Genomic DNA, 8921 nt, shown 5'->3' with positions numbered 1-8921 from the left:
CTACAAAGTCCTCAACTAAACTTCAAGGAGATTCCTCACAATAATTGTTTGAAACTTGGACACTATACCTCCTTCCTTGAGAAAGTAGTGACAGAATCTCACAAAACTTATGCAAGGGAAACAAGGTGTGAATTTCCTCCAAATGCCCACGGCTTAGAGAGGAAAATTGGCAGCCCTCTAGTGAACTCGACTTGGCCAAAATATGTCTCAAAAGGGCTCATGATATCCTTGAAAATTGAACCCCCAACATTTGCCAAAGGTCTTGCAAACACTTGTTAGATGTTGCGGGAGGTTGCTCTTCAAAATATGTCACACAAGAGTTAACAAACAATCCAAACAATGACTACAAAATAAGTTAAGTATTAGTGAAAAAATCAACGAGATAAAATGTATATGTACAATTATAATTTACAAAAAGCTAAACTAAAAAATGAAAATAAACTCGTCTTTGCTTAGCCATCGTCAAGCTCTTAAATAGAAACTGAAATAAATGAAGTACAATGTTTTTTAAAAGAGATTTAAATTTAGAAGTGTTCAGCTTGTGTACAAAGCTTATGTGCCAAGACCCCTGTAAAAACCACTTGGCAAGATAAGACTATGAAGGCTCAAAGAACAAGTGAGAGCTCCTTTAAGAATGTATCAAGAGTGGGTTGGTCTCTCCAAAGACTTCCCCTAACTCTTGATTTTGTGGTCCCAACAAGATGTTTTCTCTACAAAACTTCAATCAAGAGTTAGTTCCATATAAATTTAGCAATAAATAATAATAATAAACTCCAGAGATTTATTTAAAACCAACTAGAGCATTTTATACCTAGAGCATACATATAAATCAAATGTCAATACAAGATAACTCTACATTAACAAATCTACAAGAGCATATGGAAACAAATTAGATCAAAACATGAGTAAAAGGAATTATACCAATGATCAACAATTCATGACACTCCCAAAGGAGGAACACGTCATGAATGAAACCTCAAAGTCTTTATTGATATTTTTGAATGTGTACAAGGCACCAACGCTTCTGCAAGCACAATAACTAGTAACAATATGATACAAATGAGAGCTTGAAGCTCTATTATTAAGAAGTATGGGAGTCAATCCCAATGTAGAAGTGATTAAACAAGTGGCATGAGGAAACAATCCCAAAGAGATTCAAATTGTTGAATGGAGCTCCAATACTAAGTGTAAAAATCAAATTCTGGCAAGTGAACATCATTTTCTTCTCTCCTTTATGCCAAATTCGAATTTTATGATGGAATAACAAGTGTATATGAATGGTAACCCATGTGGGAACAATTTCCCACAAAAATCTCCACCAAACATTCTCCCAAATTTCCCCAAATGTGCATTAACTTCAAAAATTTGAATTCCAAGTAAGCGTTTTCATTTAATGCTATAAATTCGATTTTATTTGAGTACATGTCATTTCCTTGATTTTAGGAGCCCACATCATCTTGGGACTTCACTTTAACTCCCCCATAATTTTCTGCCTCATTTCCACAACATTTAGCATGTGTGGATATTTATTTTTCTCAATTTATTTAATTTATGGGTTAATTAATTGCTAGATTCCCCACTAAACTTAGGAAAAGTGGGGTTTGAGGGTTAAAATTATTTTTTTAACCCTTCAAAATGTGTCATAAAATAAAGTTGAGGGTGGGAGGTTCAAATTTCATTACTCACACCCCATACAACTTCTCTAGACATCACTTATTACATTACAAGTACATTTTTTATTGCAATTTCTGTAGTGCGGAAAATCTAAAAAAAATTAAAATGACTACTTAGACATAACCAAATTCTACGAAATTTTTTGTGTGATCTATTATGGTAATATACATCGATTCTAGACACTAAAATGTATTAGGAGCTCAACCTTCAACCGTCACCCCGCCTTTGGAGTAAAAAGTGAGTGAAGAAAACCTAGAAACTTATCTGTCTCTGAAAAAGAGGGGATAATTAACCAGATAAAAAAACACTCCAAGGTGTACTCGTTTGTTGATCAAGTCCCAACATCCTAGGCCTGTTACAGTGTCAAAAATCATCATTACTAATATCACTTATTACAATTCCCCATAGGGTGTGGAATCTAGGTACAAGAAAGATGATGAGAAATAGAAGTAGAGTTTAAAAACTATGTTGACTGATGATATCTGATGGTACAAATTTCCATTAATACATCCTTGGTCTGGAGTATTCATATAATCATCAGGTGTCACTCCAGTGGTCAACATTTGGCTCCATATGTGGATGCAGGCTAGATATGAAGTAATAGTGTGCAAGAACTTGGAATTTGCATCCATCGACAAAAAAAAATATCAGCAAATCCATTATAAATATCATCAAATGAAATCAAGTACATAAATGAAGAAATGAAAATGTATTTGAAGAGCATAAATGACAATTTATTTACGAAATAAAACTAATTAAACAAAAATGACAAGGGATAAGGTTAGAAGTATGATACAAAAAGATGCCTCACAGCATCAGATGTCCTCAATGAAGTTAATGTTGAGAACCTGCTTACTTTCAGGCAGATCCATGGGTGGTTTTTCTAATGTGCCCTGTCCAATTTTGAATATCTTAGGACTTTGATCTGTCCTAATGTTGTGTTGTACATGGTCATCAGATTTACCAAATCCTTTCTGCTTTTTCTTTTCTTCTTAACAAATTGTGATGTTGATGTTGATGTGATCAAAGTAGACCTTTCTGCCCGATCTTGAAGATGCTCAGATGGAAAATTCGAAGTATCCAAGACTTCTTTGACCTGCCTTTTGTCCATTATGCTTCTACTCTTACATGGGTGACGGATCAATCTCATAACTATAAACTTGATTCCCCTCAGTTTCCTTGCTATCCAAGTCTCTATCAATTAGCCATTTTTCAATGGAGTAAATGACCTCCTCATAATGAGATGAAGATTGCTTCAATGGACCAGAAGGCTTATGATTTGCTTCTTTGTTCTCTTCCCATTCATCATTTAACCTAAGTTTGAATTGTTGTACCTGTAATCTTTCCATGTCATCGAATCTATTCTAAAAAGTGACTTGGTTAGCCTTCATAATACTTATTTCTTTGGCATGATTTGTTTCCATGTTGTTGATTAATTGTACTTGTTTTTCTTCCATGGCGAGCAACCTATTTTGAATAGAGGTCATCTGATTAGAATGATTTACTTCCATGGCCTTTATTGCTTGTGCATGATTTTCCTCCATGGCCTTAAGGAGTTGAGTTTGGTTGAGCTACATATCCTTAATCATTCGAGTAAACCCCTTGATGAGATCCTTATCATTCTCATTTGCTTGATTTTTTATCTTTCTTTCATCTCCATATTTTTCTTAAAAGGCATCAATGATTGATTCTAGAGAATCAAAATTGTTAGCAGGTAAGTCTATGAACCAATCAAAGCACTGACATCTAATGAAAATATGAAAAGTCTCATTTTAACGTCTTCATGGTTAATATCATGGAACTATTTGCTCACGCAAAGGTGGAAATTCCTAAGGTGGATTTCAGTATTGGTGGCATTGTTACCTAGAAAACGAGGCAACTCTTCAATAGCCTCAATGGCTTCATCCAGAACGAAATTCAGATAGCCTGAAATGTTAGTAAAATCACAAGGGGAAAACAAATCATTCATGATCTTATGCTCACTTGACCCTGAAAGAGAAAATAGATACCAGAGAGAGGCTTCTGTCCAAGATTAGTAAGAAATCTACAAAAAGCAAGCTTTAAGCAGAAATCCTTGTAGAAAATGAAATTAGTGGAGTCGCCACTTGAACAAGAATCTAACTCTAAAATCCAACATGAAAAAACCAAAAGTTAGTCGATTTCCCAAGTACAAGAAGACTTGTCCCTAACAATGGCGCCAAAGATGTTGACCCTGCTATCTACATCTACCTACAAGTCAATGATAAAAGCCTTCAACCCCACAAGGTGTGGTTGGTGGCAGGGAACTCAGAGAAGGGGTTGTCACATTAATCTCGACTCTTTATGTATGATCTATCTCCTAGGTTAGCTAAGGGGGGTGGTCCCTAATGAAAATTTAAGTTGAAAGATGTGAGTTTTTAGGAGAGTGTTATAGTGAAAATGGATTATTTTTAAGAATTTATGAGCAAATATGAAGTGAACAACTTGAAATAACAATGTCAATTATTAATATGACAAAAACCATAAAACCAATGCCTTACAAGAAATTTTCTCAACAATTTAAAGGTATATTTGCTCAAAGTAAAATGCAATGATCTCAAAATAGAAAGAAAACTAACACTAAAATGTAAACAAAAATTGTTAGAACAAGATATGTAAAATACAAAGTGTTTTTGAGATAATACTCTTTATAAATCAAAACATGTGAAACATATCTTGCCAAAACCCAAAAATTTGTAATTAGCTTAAAAATGTAAAAGAAAGGAAGTGTTAAACCAAGACATCAATATGCAATTAGACTTGAAGCATGAAAAGAAAACATTTTTGGAATAGAATTTGCATATGAAAACTCAAACCATTAAGAGACAAGTAAAGTAAATGTAATGGAAAGTGTTCTTGGTTAATTTTTTTAATTATCTCTACAACAAGATTACAATTTAATTCTTCAATCTTCAGACCTCACACTTGCCCAAAGATATGGATCTCACAGTGAAGAGTCTATAGAGGAGTACATGATCCTTAAAATGTCTACTTCAACCAACTTATGTTGGAGGTAAAATTTTAATGAGGCTTTGGGTCTTCCTATACTAAAATGCCTAAATGAAATGCATGTATGTTTTTCCCCATAATAAAATAATGCTACATGCAAATGTTTCAAAAAGATTGATTTGCAATGCTTGAAAATGAAATAGTGTTCAACATAAGTTGCAATTATAACTTCAATTTTAGGAATAAAATTAGCTGACAAGTGTTGCATGTGTCTCATCAATGAGTTAAAATGATACAAGTAATTTGCTTGAAAGTAAAATTTGTTTCAAATAGACAATGACAATAAATTGCTCCAATGTTCAAGATAGCAATGTAGCATAAAAATGAAGCATGTATTCAAGTGCTCATGAAACAATTTACCAAGGTAAATGGGAGCGAATCAAAGTTTGTTAAGAATATAAAATGCTTGCATGTAAAGGATGAATTGCCAAAGTAAAGTGTAATTTTGTAGCTTCAAACAACAACGAGATAAATAATGCAAAACTCAAATGAAATTGTAACAAACTTTAACTTACTGAAATGTGATAGTGAGATTGTGTTAATTCTCAATTAAAGCATGCATGTAAGTGAATGAAGTATGAAAGCTTAAACCATGCAAATGTCAATCCACCCAAGAGAAGCCTCCCTCTAAATGGGGAGATAGGATACCATGGGGGAAATTCCAAGCTCCCACAAGCAAATTAGATATTTTATTAATATTACAATGAGAAGAGGGCCCTACAAAATCTTCAACTAAACTTCAAGGAGAGTCCTCGCAATAATTGTTTGAAACTTGGACACTATACCTCCTTCCTTGAGAAAGTAGTGAGAAGATCTCACAAAACTTATGCAAGGGAAACAAGGTGTGAGTTTCATCCAAATGCTCACAGCTTAAAAGGAAAATGGGCAGCCCTCTAGTGAACTTGACTTGGCCAAAATAAGCCTCAAAAGGGCTCACAACATCCTTGAAAATCGAACCCAACATTTTCCAAAGGTCCTACAAACACTTGTTAGATGTTGCGAGAGGTTGCTCTTCAAAATCTGTCACATAAGAGTTAGTAAACAATCCAAACAATGACTGCAAAATAAGTTAAGTATTAATGAAAAAATCAATGAGATAAAATGAATATGTACAATTATAATTTACAAAAGGCTAAGCTAAAAAATGAGAGTAAACTCTCGTCTTTGCTTAGTCATCGTCAAGCTCTTAGATAGAAGATGAAATAAATGAAGTACAATATTTTTTAAAAGAGATTTAAATTTAGAACTGATCGACTTGTGTACAAGCTTATGTGCCAAAACCTCTGTAAAAACCACTTGGCAAGATAAGACTATGAAAGCTCAAAGAACAAATGAGAGGTCCTTTAAGAATGTATCAAGAGTGGGTTGGTCTCTTCAAAGACTTCCCCTCACTCTTGATTTTGTGGTCCCAACAAGATGTTCCCTCTACAAACTTCAATCAAGAGTTAGTTCCATATAAATTTGTAATAAACAATGATAAGAAACTCTAGAGATTTATTTAAAACCAACTAAAGCATTTTATACCTAGAGAATACATATAAATCAAATGTCAATACAAGATAGCTTTACATTAAAAAATCTACAAGAGCATATGGAAACAAATTAGATCAAAGCATGAGTAAAAGGAATTATACCAATGATAAACAATTCATGGCACTCCCAAAGGAGGAACACATCATGAATGAAACCTCAAAGTCTTTATTGATATTTTTGAATGTGTACAAGGCACCAACGTTTCCGCAAGCACAATAACTAGTAACAATATGATACAAATGAGAGCTCAAGGCTCTATTATATAGAAGTATGGGAGTCAATCCCAATGTAGAAACAATTAAACAAGTGGCATGATGAGACAATCCCAAAGAGATTCGAATTGTTGAATGGAGCTCCAATGCCAAGTGTAAAAATCAAATTCTGCCAAGTGAACATCATTTTCTTCTCCCCTTAATGCCAAATTTCAAATTTTATGATGGAATGACAAGTGTATATGAGTGGTAACCCATGTGGAGACAATTTCCCACAAAAATCTCCACCAAATATTCCCCCAAACCCTCCCAAATGTGCATTAACTTCAAAAATTTGAATTTCCAAGTAAACAATTTTTCCATTTAATGCTAGAAATTCAATTTTATTTGAGCACATGTCACTTCCTTAATTTTAGGAGTCCACATCACCTTGGGACTTCACTTTAAATCCCCCATAATTTTCCACCTCATTTCCACAACATTTAGCATGTGTGGATATTTATTTTTCTCAATTTATTTAATTTTTGGCTTAATTAATTGTCAAATTCCCCACTAAACTTAGGAAAAGTGAGATTTGAGTGTTAAAATCATTTTTTAACCCCTCAAAGTGTGTCATAGTAGAAATTTGAGGGTGAGAGGTTCAAATTTCATTACTCATAGCCCATACAACTTCTCTAGACATTACTTATTACATTACAAGTACATTTTTTATTGCAATTTCCATAGTGTGGAAAATCTAAAAATTTTAAAAATGACTACTTAGATGTAACCAAATTCCACGAAATTTTTTGTGGGATCAAGCATGGTAATATACATCCACTCTAGACACTAAAATGTGTTATGATTTCAACCTTCAAACCGTCACCCCACCTTTGGGGTAAAAAGTGTGAAAAAACCCAGAAAATTATCCACCTCTGAAAAAGAAGGGATAATTAACCAGATAAAAAAACACTCCAAAGTGTACTCGTTTGTTGATCGAGTCCCAATATCCTAGGCCTGTTACAGTCTCAAAAATCATTACTAATATCATTTATTACAATTCCCCGCAGGGTGTGGAATCTAGGTACAAGAAAGATGATGAAAAAATAGAAATAGAGTTTAAAAACTCTGTTGACTAATAATATCTGATGGTACAAGTTTCTATTAGTACATCCTTAGGCATGGAGTATTCATATAATCATTAGGGTGCCACTCCAGTGGTCAACATTTGGCTCCATATGGGGATGCATGCTAGATATGAAGTGATAGTGTGCAAGAACTTGGAATTTGCATCCATCGACAAAAAAGAATATCAACAATATCCATTCTAAATATCATCAAATGAAATCAAGTACATAAATGAAGAAATGAAAATGTATTCTAAGAGCATAAAGGACAATTTATTTACGAAATAAAACTAATTAAACAAAAATGGCAATGGATAAGGTTAGAAATATGATACAAAAAGATGCCCCATAGCATCAAATGTCCTCAATGAAGTTAATGTTGAGAACGTGCTTACTTTTAGGCAAATCCATGGGTGGTTTTTCTGATGTACCCTGTCCAATTTTGAATATCTTAGGACTTTGATCTGTCCAAACACTGTGTTGTATGTGGTCATCAGATTTACCAAATCCTTTCCGCTTTTTTCATTTCTTCTCAACATTTTGTGATGTTGATGTTGATGTGATCAAAGTATACCTTTCTGTCCGATCTTGAAGATGCTCAGATTGAAAATTCGAAGTATCCAAGACTTCTTTGGCCTTCCTTTGTCCATTATTTTTCTTCTCTGACATGGGTAACAGAGCAATCTCATAAGTATAAACTTGATTCCACTCATTTTCTTTGTTATCCAAGTCTCCATCAATTAGCCATTTTTCAATGGACTAAATGACCTCCTCATAATGAGACAAAGATTGCTTCAGTGGACTAGGAGGCTTATGATTTGTTTCTTTATTCTCCTCCCATTCATCATTTAACCTAAGTTGGAATTTTTGTACCTATAATGTTTCAATTTCATCCAACCTATCCTAAAAAGTGATTTGTTTAGCCTTCATAACACTTATTTATTTGGCACGGTTTTTTTCCATGGTGTTTATTAATTGTACTTGTTTTTCTTCCACGGCGAACAACCTATTTTGAATAGAGGTCATCTGATTAGAATGATTTACTTCCATGGCCTTTATTGCTTGTGCATGACTTTCCTCCATGGTCTTAATGAGTTGAGTTTGGTTGAGCTACATATCCTTAATCATTCGAGTCAACCCCTTGATGAGATCCTTATCATTCTCATTTGCTTGAGTTTTGATCTTTCTTTCATCTCCATATTTTTCTTCAAAGGCATTAATAATTGATTCTATAAAATAAAAATCGTTAGAAGGTAAGCCTATGAACCAATCCATAGCATTTCATCTAATGAAAAGATGAAAAGTTTCATTTAAACGTCTTCATGGTTAATATCATGGAACCATTTTCTCACACAAAGGTGGAAATTCC

This window comes from Pinus tabuliformis, chromosome J (assembly GCF_031772625.1).
Source record: "Pinus tabuliformis cultivar Carrire ecotype Pingquan chromosome J, CPIR1, whole genome shotgun sequence".
Lineage (NCBI taxonomy): Eukaryota > Viridiplantae > Streptophyta > Pinopsida > Pinales > Pinaceae > Pinus > Pinus tabuliformis.
The sequence above is the reverse complement of the archived record's forward strand: the minus strand, read 5'-3'. Positions refer to the sequence as shown.